Here is a 16,347-nt window from a genome sequence, read left to right on the forward strand (position 1 = left end):
TCGATGATAAAACCTTTGGAAAAATTTCATTCGTTCGTTCGTTAATGGAATCGTGACGTGGCGCGCGTTAATTTCGTTAAAAATTACATCAAATTTTTTTAACACGAGGGCTTAAATAATCCAGAAAAGTTTCATTTTATGGAAAAATAAATATACATGATGTATGATAAAAGAGTTTGATTTATTGTATATACGAAAAATCAAGAATATCGTTTAATAATAAAGAAATCGATCGATCGAATTAAACTTTTGCGATTAACGAGATCGTTTATTAATTACTCGTCTACGAAAAGTCCAATAATAACAACAATGATGGAATAATTGACTAATGAGTCGCTTGTCCCAAATTGTATATGCATGTATATTTTTATATTCACATAATTATTTAAAATTATATATTCAACGATCGACCCACATTTCCTCGATATGCAACGCCATATACACACGAGTGCAAATTTTAATAACTGTGGAAATATTCTACTTGAAATTTTATTGCTTATCACGATTCGTTTAATGCGTTTAATAATTTTTGTATGTATTTTTCTTTTTTCGTATTTTTTCTTTCCCGTGATTCGATTGAATTCCATCACGTTCAACAATTAAGAAAATTATAATTAATATCGAAGACTCTATAATTTCGACGATTCTATTTTCGGTCTATATCCATGCATACCTTTCATATCCATGATTCCGTGAATTCCAAACTTTCCGCCACTTTGTTCTCCTTGTTAGGTTAAAATTTCTCTACTGGCATAATAGCAACGTGAATTATTAACCCGCGCCGGGAATATTCTCGTGTTCGAGTCGTATTTCGAGTCTCTCATTCGGCATGCACGAACCCCGCGACATCTCTCAGAAAAAGTTGAATAATGAATCGAAATATATTTTCGAAAATATACGTAGTCGAAGTGGAATCGGAAAAAAAAAAAAAAAAAAAAAGAAAAAATTTTTTAAAAAAAGAAGAGAGCGCGAGATGTGGTTGAAAAAAAAAAAAAAAGAAAAAATTTTTTAAAAAAAGAAGAGAGCGCGAGATGTGGTTGAAAAAAAAAAAAAAAAAAAAAGAGGTCTGAACATCTAAATTCGTATCCTCTCGCTTTTCGTAAATATTTTTATAACATTGCAAGTATATAATAAATTCGAATAATAAACGAGAGGGGAGGGTTCTCACGTATTAAATCATTTAAAAAAATTACCAAAGGTGGATTGGAAACTTTTGAACCTTTCAAGCTCCACTTGCGATCTTACGCTTCATTTGATCGATTAAAAACAAAATGTCAAATTAAAAATATCGGAACTTTCACTTTCAAACTTATATGAAAGAGGCAAGAGAGAGAGAGAGAGAGAGAGAGAGAATTGAAACATAAAGTTTTAAAAATACTTGAAAAAACGTTTCCTCTTTCAAGATCAATAAAATCATACAGCATTCCCCTACCTTCCTTCCAGTCTACTATATCTAAAACACGTTCATCAGTAGCTGAACTTTCTAATTAATGCAAATTGTGCAACGAACGGTGTTTCTACTTGCGTTTGCAAGATTATAATTACGTTTAGCAACAGTAATAAAGCATAATAATAGAAGAACGTGAAACATGTGCATACGTGTATACAGTACGCATTAACTCGAAAATTCTATATAGAATTTTTAATTTCTTCTGTCTACTTAAAATATTTACCTACGAGTAAATTTATTCGCGACAAATTATTTATTAAAAAACCATCCACTGAAAAAACAAGACACATCTAATTATAATTCAATATTAATCCATTACAAATATACACCAAAAAAAAAAAAAAGATTTCAATCTTTCGAATTCACAAAAATACAACAAACATCATCTTCCATTAAATCGAGGCAAAATACTACCTTGACATCGTTCGTCTTCGAAGAGAAACAAATCGAAGAGATAGATAGATAAAGAGAGAGAGAGAAAGAGAAAAAGCTATCATCTATTTATAAAACATCAGCGAGGAGTGAAGTTCAATCAGGCTCACAGCTTGTCCCGTGGTGCCTCTATTTATTGCTTCTTTGTTGATCAATACGTTAAATTGTTGGGATACAGGCGTCCACGTACGCGAGCTGATATTTTCGTCGGTCGAGTAGAACGAGTCGAGCACATATAAGTGTACCGCCAATGTTATTGAGCCACTCCACTGTCCTTTCCTCGCCACGAGAGACAAATTGTCCCGAGTCCAACAACTATCCTCCTAATCATTTTGTTGCGAATTTTCTCCAAGATCTCGCGATGCTGCTACCACTACCACGTTTAAGGTACTTTAGAAGTCGAACGAGAAGATGAAATCAGGATCCTTAACGGAGATATCGATCCGAGTAAAGAGATGCTTTTAGAAGTGCTCTTAGAGGGTGCTTTTACAGGCTTCCTCGTTCAGCTCGTATGATAAAATTGATACAATGGTAACTGGTAAGTGGCAAATTGTGGAATTTGAAAGGCGAAGTGTGAGGACTCGTTTCTGAGACATCTGGGATGGGATTAATTGAGAAGAGAGTGAATTTGTTAGTAAAAAAATCGATATTAATAAAAAATCGATAAATATTAAAAATCTAGTGGAAAGGATCTAGAGAAAAGGATTGCGAAATGTATAATATTAAATATTCTTATGGGACAAAAACGCGCCAAATTTAAATTAATCCAATCGAAAAAGATAATTTCTCTTCATTTTCAACGTCTTTCCTTTCCTCGTTGAATCGAGGTGTTTGAGACGGGGAAAAAGTAACCTTGCCAAGTAAGTGACCAGCTTCATCGATCGATTTTCAATTTTCTCGCGTTGCAGTCAAGTTTCTTTTGGTAAAGAACCGACGCCGATAGTTTGTTACTGGCGTTTGATCGCGATGACGCCATCGAGGCGCTTGTTCTCCGTCATCCTTGCTATTATTTACCACACCCTGGAACGGTCTCCGTGGCCTGGGGGTCGCTCGGGATGATATGTGACGAGCACCATTCTTCACGGTGGCTGGTAATTCCTTTTTTCTTTACTAAAGTCTAATACGATTTTTGCCTGAACCAGGGTGTAACGAAAATTCCTTTCATTCGCTTCGACGTGTGCTTGATGATAAAAAAAATTCAAAGCAAAATTTTCTGTAACTGATTTAATATTACTTAAAAATTATAGAAGAAAAAAATCTTAGATAAAATTAGATCGTAGAAATTTCTACGACTGAAATATTAATTAAGAGACGACATCATTTCGTTCCATCATCTGATTTCTAATTCGTCCAATATTGAAAGTAAATTCAATTTGTACATTGTATATCCGGACAATTAAGTATCTTATCACGTTAATAAACGTATCGAATCAATTATTTAAAGCGTTATTTTAACATTTCCTCTCTGTTTCAGGTAGGATCTGCTCTTCTGATCGATCGGTGTTATCATCCTTTGCGATAATTAACGTAAGTTGAAGATGAAAAATGAAATTGTTGAGCAAAGCGACAAACTTGAAACACGATGATTAAAATCCAAGGTGTTTTGTTTCAATTTAGGCTTTTAATTAAAAATTCAAATCCCCGAAGGAGGAGGCTCTTGTTCTGATTAAACCGAGAGCACACTTTTGTTTCAAGTCGTCGTGCCACACGAATTTGTGCCCCGCTAATTGGTAACGATCAATTCGCGTTGCTCGTAACGATATTTTTCGTCGATTAATTAAAATTCCCCGCCTATTTCTCTTCTCTCGTATTAGTTAACCACGTTGCTAATTTAAATTGTGATTTTATTAATTAATTCGATAGAGAGACGTTTCCTCTAGGAAACTAGTGAAAACTTTTTAATTAGAAGATGGAGGACGAAAGAAAATTGACGTACGCATTCGATATGTTTCTAAAGGGAGCAACTAAAAAATAAATAACACACGTGTTTATCGATTTATTGATTTTAATTGATTGAATATAATTGCTGTATGCATCGTAGAAAATTTTAAAATAGTTACCATGTTAATAAATTAGGTTTGGAATGGAACGAAAGATTTGAAGCATAAAAATTTTCGTAATTTAAGACTCGACGCGAGTCCGACGAGTTAAGCATCTCGTTTATATAGGATATTTTTATAAAAATGTCGATAAAAGACAGTGTCTGTTAATTACTTTTCTCCCCCCGTTTTATGAAAATGAAAAATTTCTTCGTCTCTAATAATTTAAAGTAGAAATTATTAAATAGATGACTACGAGAAGGAAAATAGAGATTCTGATAGAAATATGAATACGATCTATTCCAATTTATCATTTCAATTTCTAACGAAATATAAATTCAAGTCAACCTGTTTTAATAAACCCTTTGACGTGAAATTATGTTTTGAAAAATCCTCGACTTATATTGAATTATATTGTACAGATATTCCCTTTCTGCCTCTGCAAATCTTTTAAATCATCCGTTTCACACGTGTACAACTTACTCGAGCAAATAAACATAAATTTCTCGTAATCCCGATTGATTTGCGAACTTAAACTGTTTATTATTTTTGTCAATTCAGTAATCTTTTTGCCAAATCGATATTTTTTTATCTGAAAGGAAAAATGATTTACGTAAGCATGGAAGTGAAAAAATTTTCTGATTTAAAAATCTATAATCAACTTTCTCTTCTTGACTCGAAAAAATTAAATATCATATAAATAAAAGCAAAACCATGTGATAAAAGAATATCAAGAAGAATAATCAAGGATGAATAAAAAATGTACGGTACAGATTTTTTTTGAAGTTTTATTTTTAAAAAGAGAGAGAGAGAGAAAAATTGACTTTAAGGATTCGGATAAAATATTTATTCGGGTAAATCTCGACCACAAACTGGAACTAAAACCGAGTAGAAAGTTATTCTACGAGCAAGGATATCCAAAAATGTGGAATAAAATTCGACTGCGATCTCGTTTTCTGGAAAATCGAGTTTGAAATATGTAGAAGTCATCGACTCTTCTAGCAGACAGCTTTCTACACCGAGTGTGTCGGTCACGAGGTAGCCGAGTGCACGTACACTCGATCAATTTTCAAACCTGATTCTCACCTAAATAAAACGAAAAAAATCTTTTCCATCTTATCTTCATCTTAACATCGAGTAAAAATAATTTAATTGTAAAGAAAAGAATAATTCTTCGTTCAATTTTTAAGAATCTTCTTACTTCAATTTTTCATCGCTCTTACCATCTATTATTTATATATTCAATTTACATAGAACTCTGATTTCTCCATGATTTTCCAACAATTTTCCTATCCATCGAAACAACATCTTATTATTTTTCTAATTCGCTAATTAATCTCATCGACGATTCGAGTAACGAATGAGTTGGCGATTCGCACTTAATTCAACGAAAATTCAATTATCCAAGAACGCGAACGAGAGGAAAATACCGAAATCCCTGGAACAAGAGCACAGTCGCGCCTACTTTCGCGGATTAATTGGTTTCTTCGTCTAACACTTCGTGCAATCAACATTGTTCGCGTTCTTCGAACGAAAATCGAAACGAGCTCGTTCAAAAGTTAAAAGTTGGATAATCGATTTCTAAAATTGATGTCGAATAATTCATGGAATGATAAAATCGAAAAATCAATGATCAGTCGATGCATATGGATCTCGAGCACGGTTCAGAATTCCTTTTGTTTCTTTAATATAATTCCCTTTTCAACGTATCGAACGAAATAGCTTCCAGCGATGGACCTACTTTTTTCTTTTATTCCTGAGAAAGAAAAAATAAATCCAATTATATGCCAAATTTTTGTGAACCGTATTTATTAAATATCCTTCGAAATCGTCATATGTTGGCAAACCACTCTCGCAAACATTACTTAAGGGGATGCTAATAACCATGGAAGATCTAAGAACTGTGTATTATAAACTTTTAGACGCGGAGAGTGAAATTAGAGAAAGAAGAAACTTGCAATTTACTTTACTTACGCAACATATAATGCAATATTATTCCTTTATAAAAGTTTAGTTTTATTTCTATTATTTCTATTAATATAGCTGAAATTCAATTTTTAATTCATTTAAATCCTTTTTTAGAGTCACGTGAAACGCTTGGATCTTGCGTGGATCATCTCTTAATTATCTGAATTTCGATGCAAATATATCTCGTCGATGAACGACGAACGAAAGAATTGGAGAGAGAGGGAAGGAAAAATCGGATTAGTTGGCGGATATACACAGTGTAACTTTAACGAAGCACATTATTTGGTGAACGGTTTCGGCGCCAGCTTCGCGCGCGGGGATTCACGGCGGACCGTTTAATATGAATTTGTGACGCGTGTCCGAATTGGATCGTGAAAATACCGTGTCCCGGTCATTTTTCGGGCCACGCCGCTTTGATACTTTGATCGTCGATTTAGCGACGCGCTATCGCCGTTAATAAACGAATTGATGGGCACCGATGGGATCCGTTTTTGTCCGGATTGGTTTTGATTGCAGTTCCAAGAAAACGTGCGGGCCAAAATTGTTCCCAATATCCTATTTTTTTTTCTCGACTTCACGTATTCGTTATTGGAAGAATGGACGTATTATGAAATTTTCTCACAAATGACGAACGAATACGTAAAGGGAAAAAGTGAGTAACGAAAATGTGAGTGAAAATGGAGAGTGAAAAGAAAAAGTTACATTTTGTGATTTTAAATATTTTTTTAAAAATTTGTGAATTTAATCTTCATCTTTATCATTTTAGAAATTACAATCGAATTATAAAATTAACAAAAGTGGATATATTCTAACAACTCCAAACTCTGAACTCTTCTTCTTTCATATATTGTATACAAATAAAGGAAATGACTATACCGTAGTAGATTATCGTAATTTTTATAAAACCAAATAAATTTCTAAATAATATACATCGATACAAACTATAACTATACCTAAATTGGAATCCTCTGAAGAGGAGAGGAGGATTGTGAAAGGAGAAAAAAAAATATCACAATGGCGGCAACGCTAGATCGCCACACAAGATTTCAATCATCCCCCGAAGAATTGGCCGAGCGATAATCGCGGCAACCTTCCCGCTCTTCTTCTTCTTCTAAGGGGTCCATTATCAATGAAAAGAGGTAGACGTATTCAACCCGAGAAGAGACACGAGGCTCAAACGGGGTTTGCCGCCTGGACACGGTTCGAGCGTTCCCGAGAAAAACACAGGGGGAGGAAAAACGGAGCCTAAAAACCTAATACACGAAACGAGAGAGCGATAGAGAGAGAGAGAGAGAAAGGGCCCATTAATGCGCGCAGGGGCGAGAGCAAGTAAAAAGAAAAAAAAAGAGTATTTTGCGGCGCAGCGAAGTCGATCCGCAGTGGTGGTGGAGGAGTAGTACCTTCAGAACGCCGGCGACGACCGAGTACGGGAAGGGGTGAGCCGATGGATGAAAAGGGGTGGCTGGGCGAAAGACATCCAGTATATTTAACCGTAAAGTTTTGCAGCAACCCTCGTGGCCACGGCTCGCGTGGCCCGTTTCCTTTTTCCATCCCGACGGGCAAAACGAGACGAGACGAGACGAGACGAGACGGGACGAGACGGGTCGGGACGGGACGGGACGAGGGCCATCACACATTTCGCCGCCAAATTGCCGTCACGTTTTCCCGGAAATTCGCCGTCATCTTCCTCTCTTTCATCCTCCTTTTGTCCTTCTCCACCCTCGCTCGCCCCTCCTCCGTCCCCCTCGCTTTTTATTTCCCCTCTTTCGGATTACATCTTCGACCGTATGTATATATATGTGTGTGTGTGTGCATGCATTTCCCTCTCGGTCGGTGGTAGCCTGGTGGGGGCGGTCTGAGTTCTATTTATAGAAAGCACGACCTATATATAGACGTCGCGGGCTATGCATAGCCTCACCCCGGCCACCCCACCGACCTCTCTCTCTTTCTCTCTCTCGCGCTCTTTCGCCTCTTTCTCTCTCCCCCTGCGCTGCGAACAAGGGGGAGGAGGTTGTGCTGCGGCCGGCCGAGGTGTACGGCGGCGGCGGCGGCGGCGGTGCAGGGTCAATGAAACCAGGCCAACACCCCCTCCTCCTTCGCCCGGCCTCTCTCTCTTACGTGAAAATACAGCACCCATTCACCCGCTTTTAAGGTACGTTCACACACGCCGGCCCGGACGATGACGCACGCCGACCACCACCACCACGGCCACCACCACCACCACCACCACGCTTCTCCGCAGCCTCCTCCTCCTCCTTCTCCTCGACATCCGCCACCATCACCGTCGGGGGTTGGTCACTCGCTCGCTCGCTCGCGCCTCTTGCCTCTCGACAAGCGTCATCCAGCTCCGGTTTCGCGGCCGCACGCCGACGGCGGGACGCTGGCTCGACGCTATGCGGCTCTGCCATCGAGGATGCGGGACGGGGATGTGAGATGAGATAGAATTTTGGTGACTGAGTTTCGCGGGATGAGGTAGAGGGGGGAGGGAAGGCTTCCTCCCAACCCCTTCCCTTTCGAATGATATAGTTCTCTCTCGATGGAGATCGAACGGGTGGTAAGGTTCGAGAGGGGGGTGGATTCGAGTGTTGGGAAGTTCGAGTTTTGTTGTTGTACGTGGTGCGTTGGTCGGATTCGTGGTAGAGAATGGAGCTTTCTCGTACGGATACGAGATTAGTCAGTAAGTAATCTTTATTAAACAGTTAAATATTAATAAGGTTCGTATCTCATTGATTTTGGGAAAGGATATGTAACGAAGGAATATATATAAGGAGGAATTGTTTTTTTTATTTGTTTGTAGTTATAGTTTTTAATATCGTTTGCTAAAAATTTTATACGATATATGATAATGATAAAATTGGCGTATATATTTGGTTTGAAATTATTTTTAAAGGGATATCGATATGTTCTTTTGTTAGCAATTTGTTAGCAAATAGTTTTTGCTATGAATTTTCGTGATAAAATTTATCGTATTCTATTTTCTAAAATTATTTCAATCCATTTTGAATTATTGGACGACGAGATAAATTGCCGATTTCGATTTTCGATTTCTTTTCAATTAAGATAATTTCGGGGATATTTGCAAAAATTTTCTCCATTTTCGAAATCTTTGCACCATTTTTTTCATACGCAAAGCTTTTAACTCTAGCTCGAATGCACTTTTCACAATTTTTCATACTTAATTATATTATTCTCTGTAGCATGAATAATAATGTTTAATCCATTTAATCATTTAGTTACAACTGACACGTGTCTCTTTAAAAAATTAAAAAGTATGACTTTTTCTATTACATTATATTATTTTAGCTGTAAATTTTATTTCTTAAATTAATTTTCTTCCTTTTTTTTTTTGTAATCGATTAATTAAAAGATTTATTCTCGAATTTTCAGATTGTTTATTAAAAGTAGCCATCAATACTTGGTCGAAACTTGATACAAACCGAGTTTTCTTAAGATTTATAACCTTAAAAAACTTATTTCTTCAGGATCAGATAAGTTTTCCTATCTAACTTTCCCGCTACAGACACTTTCGTTTAATTTTATCTCTCCAACTTGATTCGTCAGATTCGTGTATGCAAATCGAACTCGATTGTTTTTTTTTCTTTTTTCTTTTCTTTCTCTTCAAATTTAAATCCATGAATATTCGAGAGGATTTTTCAAAATACACCTTCACACAATCTATAAACGAGAAAAGAATCTCGTTCGAAATTGAAATTCCATAAGCGATTCTTCTCTCGAAATTTCATTTCGCTCATCCTATGGAAAAAGAATAAATATTTATATTGTTTACATTTTCTTCCTCTCTATCTCATTCTCTGATTAATGATTTGAAATTTATCGCCGAATTTTAACAAAGCTTTATGCCATGCAAATATTTACCCAACCATTCTGTTGAATTACCGATCTTCTCCATCATGTTTCCCAATCACACGCCACTGCGAATCCAATGTATCTGTTTACCGATTCCACGATTTATACATATTCGAATCTAATTCCGACTATTACATATTGGATAGATGATTCATAGGGCGCCACTTTACGATCCAATTTTCAATCGACTAAATTTATATAACCTTATTAGACGCGAATTATTTCTTCGTAAAAATACATATAAGATAGAAATTTGACAAAGAAAAAAAAAGGGATGATCTTTCTTCAAATGGATAATCTTAACTTTTACCTTTGTCGAGCGGTGTAAAATATTTTACTTTACCTTTGAAATGTTACCTTGTGAATGTTACTTGGAAAAGGGAAACGGTTTGAAAAGGTTTCTCTCGAGTTTATACGAGATATGGATTTGAGAAAAAGTGAAGACGTCACTTTAAACTGAAGCGTTTGCGGATCTTAGCTTTAAAGCGGATCTCTTGTTTTACAATGTTTGCATACGAACGAAGCGGGAGTGTCCACTTCTCGATATCGTCGTCGATGAGAACTGAATCGAGGAAGGAAATGAAAAGGAATGGGGGAAAAAAAAAATGGTGTTATATTATTCTAAAATATCGGCGCAGAGTATCGTATAAGTGGGAAGGGTGGCACTGCAATATTTGCATCCATTTTAACCGGTTGTTTAGTTGCTCTCTTCTTGTCGAGTACTTCACTTTTGAAAACGCGTGACGCGTGATGGACGGTGAAATATCGATAATCAAACATGGAAATACATCTGTATTTGTTCGAACGTATCTGCTTTTTCCGTGTGTTAAAACGATTCGTTTTATTCGACGATTATTATCTCGTTAAAACTTTTTTTTTTTACCAACAGAATCTTTCAATTCAATCATTCTTAATTTCAAGGCTGTATAATTTTGAACTTGAATTCTTCGTGAAGAAGACTTATCCACTGTATTTGTTTTTTTTAACTCGATAAAAATTTGAAGATACATGCGCGAAAGGATTCTCAAGAGATGTTTAGCATTATCGTTAAAATTCGATGGAAAAAGTTTAATATCGAGCAGGAGGTTCTCGTGATCAAGGGAGTCAATGAACCAGAGAAGTGCAAGGCATAAATTTAGCGATTCGTTTCGCGTGAGCGATTTTAGTGGCTTTAGACTTTCGTGTCTAATACGCGATTTATCGGGCAATCTCGTTCGTTCCTCGGCTGGACTTCGATTAACTTTGGAAAATAAATAAAATTATACGTATTTGCGGGGAAGTTGGTTGTGACTCGAAATTTCGCGATAAATTGATAAAAACATTGTTCCAAAAGCACGTACGTTTTTTACAAAGTGCAGTTTGGAAAGTAAGAAAATTAGCATTCCAAAGTTTTGACACGCGTCTCGCGTGTTCAACGTTCGAGAAATTATTTACTCGGCGAAGTAAAATTGAATATATTATTTATGATATATTCTAAGAATATATATATGTTAAAAATCAAAATTCTCAAACGTGTATTCCAATTTAAAAATAATCCTTTAAAGAGTAAATACGTAGTAAGTTTCAGAAAGTGTTCGTATTATTCGTTGGTTGAAATTTTTCAAGAAATTTAACAAGCTCGCTTTCTGAATGTCTCGATTATCGAGAGATCGTCAGATTGAATGTATTACCTTGATACGGTAAACGTCTCTTAAAAAACCATCAATTACACGCTTGCGTCGATCAATCACTTCTCAAGCAGCGACCAAAAAATATCGACTGTGCAACAAGTACATTGATTATATATACTTCCAGATTGCATAAGTGATTCGTAGCGATCGTACTGTTGAACTTCGATCACGAGATATACCTCTTTTTAAAAACGAAAAAAAAAGGATTGCATAGTAAGAATAGTAGAAATAATTTAACAAATTATCATTATATTCGAAAAAATGAATCGAGAAAATGGAGAATTAAAAAGAGAATGTTTGAATATTTTATTTCAAATTTAATCTATTAAAAAATTTGTTCGAAGCAGCCAAGTTTATTGCCTGGAATCACGTTGAGTTTCAATTCTGGACCGAATGTTTTCGTTTTCATTGTTCGAAAAGACAATTCATTTGGATAGAATGGAAACTCAAGTTTCTCAAAACCGAGGAAACTAGTAGTCTTGCTCGACAAACATCGTACTCTCCACTTCTGAAAGAATAACTGAGGTTGTATTTTATATATATATACCCTAAATTTATTTATAGCATCTTGGAAGGAAGAACAATTTGAGGCAAGCTAAAAAGTGTCCGAATCCCATTTAAAGAAAACATTTTTTTAAAAAGATAATAATTCCTGCTGCAATTGCCATTGCATCGTTTCCCTGTCGATTTTTATTTCGAATATTGGTATCAATACATTTCATTTTTATATTTCCATTTACTATTGTATACTAAAATTAAAACATTTTACTCCAATATCTTAGTTACCTATCTTAGTTACCATTTTTAATCTCATCAAACTGAAGCCAAAATCCAAAAATCTTCAAATCTTTCTCTAATCTTCTATTTCCCAAAATATTTAATTACACAAAAAAGGTTTGAACAAAAATTAGGAAAGGAATTTAAAATGTTGCAATTGCTACTAAAAAAAAAAAAAGAAAAATATGCCACAAGGACAAACACACAACTTTTCGCCAACATTCCCCAACGACTTTTCAATCGAACGTTCATTTCGAATGGCGGCCAGACGAAATCCAGATAAACGTAATAAAGCTCGGCCCCTTCCCGATAAGCCTTATCTCGCGTTTAGCGAGTTGGCCGATATATAAATTGAATTAGCCTCCGGATTGTTCCGTATTAGATTACCGATATGTACATATACCTTACAACACCGAGTCCTAATCACTTTTCGAAGCATTTGGCGAACCGAGTTTTCCCTAAGTCTACACGATGCGGTTAATCGGGATCACCCGTTGTTGTTGCACGCGTACGTAATTAATAGTAGTAGGTAATTAGCACACGGATATATCCAACCATCGTAGACATGTCTATTTCCTCGTGGAGAATAATAAAGAATTCGACGAGGATTAGCAATCGATTCCTAATCTCTTTTTAATTCGTTTTAAATAAACGTTCGTTGCCCGAATTCCATTTTAGAGAAAATATTTTTTTAAAGAGCGATAATAATTCCTGTTGCAATTGCATTATTTGGGCAATATTATATATTTTTTTCGAGATTGTTTGAAGAATAATGGAGGGGAGAGTGTTATTCTGAGTGTTATTATTAATTATATTTGAAAGGATACGATATTCGCTGGATCTGGCATATTTAATATCCTTTAATATGCATAGTATCGGTAGTCAATAAAGTTAAATAAGAAGTGTGTGCAATCTGTTTTCTGCTAACGCAGAAATGTTACACAATGTTATGCAAACTTCTTCGCGCTATTAATAGGGATTATTCGTGTATTTATCAGCGCAAGCAACAAAATGATGTTTGAGCATATTATACGCGTGTTACAAACGTATGCAAAACGATACGAATGGACAATGCATACATTGGCTAAACTTCGATGCATAACTATACCGCCTTAGGTATATTTGCGCTCACCTGAACATTATTCACGGCAATGTACAGCTGTGTTATACGCATACATATTATTGGTTACATATATATTACACATATTAACACTTGGTTAATCTTGAACGAGTAATTAATTACAATTCACGTTGCAATTCACATAATCGTCGCAAATATATTTTTCGATCCGAATTCGTGTCTAAATTTCATTCCAAAATATCGGTAAAAAGAATTGAACTATTACAAACATAAGAATTGAAACTATTACAAACCGATACGATACGAGCAACAAAAGTTAAATTTCATCCAAGTTTTCATGGAATAAAAAATTATCTCCACGAGCGTACAGTGTTCACGATTAAAACAATGGTCTAAAAAAAAAAAAATCGCCTCGATTCCTCGCCAAATTTCGAGCCAGGCGTGGGAAGTCGAGCTATCGGCCAACGACTCGCGCGAAGGACGGTCGATTAATTTTACAGGAATATATCTGTGACATTCGGGACGTGGAATCGAATTCGGCGTTCGACCGAGGGGGGCAATTTATCGGTCCGCGCGAAGGGAAGCCGTCGATTTTGCATCCACGGTCGAGCGAAAAAAAATAAAAAATAAAAGGATCGCTCGTTCAGGGAAGAGGTATGATACGACGTTTTCAAACGAGATTAGATAAAATGGCAGAAGCGTCGAAAAGCACCGCGTAATCACTTAATATTTGTCTTCGAATATTGAACGGAGCTCAGATCACAAAATTGTGAGCTACAAATTTATATATAAGCATCCTCTCGAATTATACTAGTATAATTATAGTAAACTTTGTTCATTCTTCACTCGTCTCTAATAATAAATTAGAAATTCAATTTCACTTTATACCAACAACCAATGCACCTTTTTATTTCTACGCTCACGAATTGATCGTTCCAATCTAAAATTCGTTCCATTTTTTTTTCTTGTAAAGCACCCTGCTCTCCATTCCTCCTCTCGTTTACAAAAAGTACGCCACGCACATGCGATACACCTGGCCCGTGGCTACGCCCCGTTTGAAACACAAGCGGGGTTAATTCGGGGATCGATTAGGGGAGCTCGAGATCGTTTAATTACGAGAGATAACGTTGTCCACCCTCCCTCCAAATCCCGATTTTCCGTTCGTTCTGCCGCGATCTCGCCGCGTTACACTGATCCCCATTTCCGCCTCGAGGGATGCGTACCAGGAGATCAGTCATAGATCCGACCAGAACGTGTTTCGACCAATTGGTTGACGGAATCAGTTGACGGACTATGAATCACCCTGGAGGGGTGTGTTTCACGTTTGTTCCTCCAACGGCGTGATCTATGAGCTGGAATCTCAGAATTGAGAGGGTTGAGAGAGAGATTTTTTTTTATGGGATTAGAAATAAAATTATTCATTTAGGTTTAAAAGTTTCGATAACAGAGTTATTGTTAAGTTGTTGTTGTCTTTGAAAAATTTACGTTTTCTATGATAATTTGTTTTGACTCGATTTTTTAATTTTTATCATTAAAATATTCACTTTTGATAAAAGATTTTATAAATTTATCTGATAAATTGTTTGGTAAAAATTAGTAATTTTGTTCGAAAAAGTTTCAAGATTTTTACGTAATATGATTCGATTATTGAGTTGTGGGGTATTCTGAAAAATATTCAAAAAAACGTGTTTCTAATTTATATTTTCTCCGATATATAATTAATGCGTTTGATTGTTTCTGGTTGGTTAATTAATATTCTATTTCGAATCGAAATAGGTAATACAAACTTTCAGATATGCCTATGCATATCGTTCTCTTTCAATATCATTATCGGAGCTAAATCATGTTGCTCTACATCACGTTAACGCATCCCCTAATTAACTGTTGATCGAGTTGTTATATAATTAATATTAATTTTCATCGATACTCGTTATCTATATATATATTTTAAAACGAAACTCTCATTAGTTTATATATTTATTATTTATTCTTTCAACAAGAAATATTAAAAATCTCTCTTAATTTCATTCTTCTAATGATAATTCTTCATCTCCTTTCAACGAATTCCTGACTCTCAAATAATTATTTAATCATCCATTAATTAGTTAACATTCAAATTTGAACATTACACCTCGTCAAAATTCGATTTTTGTGTACAAATTATACGTACGTGTAGATTCACGTTTATGCAAGAACACGCACGTTCTTTTTGGCAAAAAATTGTAATGAGTTCTCGCCAACTCGATTTCGTTATTTAAAATCATCTGTGCATCTGTGTAACGTTGCCTCTCGTGTTCTTTAATTAGGAAGTAACGAAATCGCGGTGTAATTAATATTCCAACGCGTGCCTGAATACAATACATTTCGGACAACATTTTTATTTTCGATTTTAAGTCGATTTCAATTTTAAGTGAAAGCTACAGTCTTTTATGGATTATCATTATTGTTTTGCTGATAGAAGAAGAAATTTATTAATAAATATTCGAAATTACATGAATTATTAATTTAACCCATGAAGTTTGAGGTGGAATTTAATTGAAACGAATTTCATGTTTAATTGAATAATAAAATAATGTTTATATTTTGCATAAAATTATAATAATCGGTTAATGAATAAATAAGGTTTCACAAGGTTTGCGAATAATGCATATTTTAATGGAGATAACTTGAAGAATAATTTTAAATTCATACGCTTAAATGACTTCCAAGTCATTATAATTACACTACACGTTAGTCACAAACTGTCCTAATTGCTATGTACGCGCACTTTCATCAACTTTTCAAGAACCTTCTATTCAGACCGTGAAATTACTACATTCTACAAACTACAGTCAAACACGTACGTAAAATTTCAACTATTTTATTTCAATTCAATTAACAATCAACGACAAATTCCATCTATGTATCTTCCAACCTATCCATCCAAATCTTAAGCTCAATATATTTAATAATTTAATCCTAAAACACGATTTAATCTTTATTAATTACATGATTATTAATATAGTATACACATTCGAATCAACCTTTCCAAAAAAGAAAAAAAAAAAAAAAAAAAGAAAAATC

The 16,347-nt window shown here is 35.2% G+C and overlaps 1 protein-coding gene across 1 annotated transcript in view; it reads left to right on the forward strand.

Annotated features, from left to right (window-relative positions):
• The window catches only part of LOC102678341 (two pore potassium channel protein sup-9), a 122,706-nt gene that overhangs the window by 64,605 nt on the left and 41,754 nt on the right, over positions 1–16,347 (forward strand). The window lies entirely within an intron of this gene.

This window comes from Apis dorsata, unplaced genomic scaffold, assembly GCF_000469605.1.
Source record: "Apis dorsata unplaced genomic scaffold, Apis dorsata 1.3 scaffold_104, whole genome shotgun sequence".
In the NCBI taxonomy this organism is placed as follows: Eukaryota; Metazoa; Arthropoda; class Insecta; order Hymenoptera; family Apidae; genus Apis; species Apis dorsata.